This window comes from Propithecus coquereli, unplaced genomic scaffold, assembly GCF_000956105.1.
Source record: "Propithecus coquereli isolate 6110/MARCELLA unplaced genomic scaffold, Pcoq_1.0 Scaffold146, whole genome shotgun sequence".
NCBI classification, from domain to species: Eukaryota; Metazoa; Chordata; class Mammalia; order Primates; family Indriidae; genus Propithecus; species Propithecus coquereli.
In genome coordinates, this window is record NW_012138969.1 from 502953 (window position 1) to 504395 (window position 1443).

Genomic DNA, 1443 nt, shown 5'->3' on the forward strand with positions numbered 1-1443 from the left:
TAATGAGCTTAACTCAGACATGTCCTCTCCAGAAATATGGATACTTTTTATCATTATGAATAAAATGAATGATCATATTGAAAATTTAAAATGCAGAATAGAAAATTAAACTGACCTTTATTCATACCAGCCAATGATAAGAAGATATCCAGAGTATTTGCACTTGTCAGGTGACTTCACATCTGTATCCCCTTCCTCGTACAGCTGATCCTAATAATAGAGATGCCATTTATCCAACACCTACCACACGCTAGGCTGTGCTGAGACCTTTATTTACACCAATTCTCTAAGGTAGAGCCTATTACAACTCAAACCGAAGTTGGCCTAGTTTCAAGGACCGTGCTATTAACCTCACTAGACACAGCTTCCCCAGTCTATCACAGTTACCAAAATTCTAATAATTAATATGAACTCTGCTTTTTCTTTCATACTCTAATCCCAGAAAGTGCCAGTATTTAAGCCAGAATGCTGCCTATATTTCAAAACCATTTCCCTCTCCTTGCTTGAAGGAGAGGGAACAGCTGCTGCTTGCTTGAAATTTTGCTTAAGTTTTATGATTTCATATTAGGACAGCTATTCCAATATATTCTCGGGGTTTATTACCATCATTCCTTGTCACTGTGCACTCTGGCAGAAGAATTGACACCACCACCAATATATTGCTCATTTTTAGGTACATAGTTTTAAATGGACCATGCAGTCTACATAAGAATGAAGCAGAACGACAGAGAATACGAATTTATCTTTCCGTTCAATGAGTCTACCATTTAAAATTTTTTTAAATGCAATCTAAAAAGATCAGTAAAAAGACAGTACTGCTGAATACTTCTTTCCAGTCTCCAATGAAGGAAGACAGTAACCTTTATCCCTGAAGAGTTGTGACAATGTAAACATAAAACATTTATCTAGCATTTGGTCAAAAAGACAAAACACATATAAAAGTTATCGGAATGTGCTAAATCATAACCATAACAATAGAAAAGTGAGAAAAAACTTGTCAGAGCTGATGGCCCTGTGTTTGCATGGGTGGAGAGGCACAGAGAGGGTGTATTGCTCTTCATTTATCTTGAGCAAATGTTTGCTTTGGTCTATTTTTGCTTCCTCTCTCACTTCCTACTAAACATGTCACACTAGAATCAGTCATGTCAATATTTAAGGGACTCATTTAGCAGCTGCATTGTCTCCACTTCCTGTAATCACTGAACGCTAATGTGTGGCTGTTTTCCACTTGCAAAGTGAGTTTTAAACATAGTTATCCCCATCCTCATGCCCTCTTCCCACAATCGACCTCCACATTTTCAAATCAAACCACTTCTAATAATGGTTCATCAGTTCTGAAATTCTACTTTGTCTATATTCATGGTCAGTGTTTCAAATAAGCTGATGGAAAATATAAAATTAATTCAACTTACTGACTTTCTGAACCAGCTCTCTCCAGTGGTA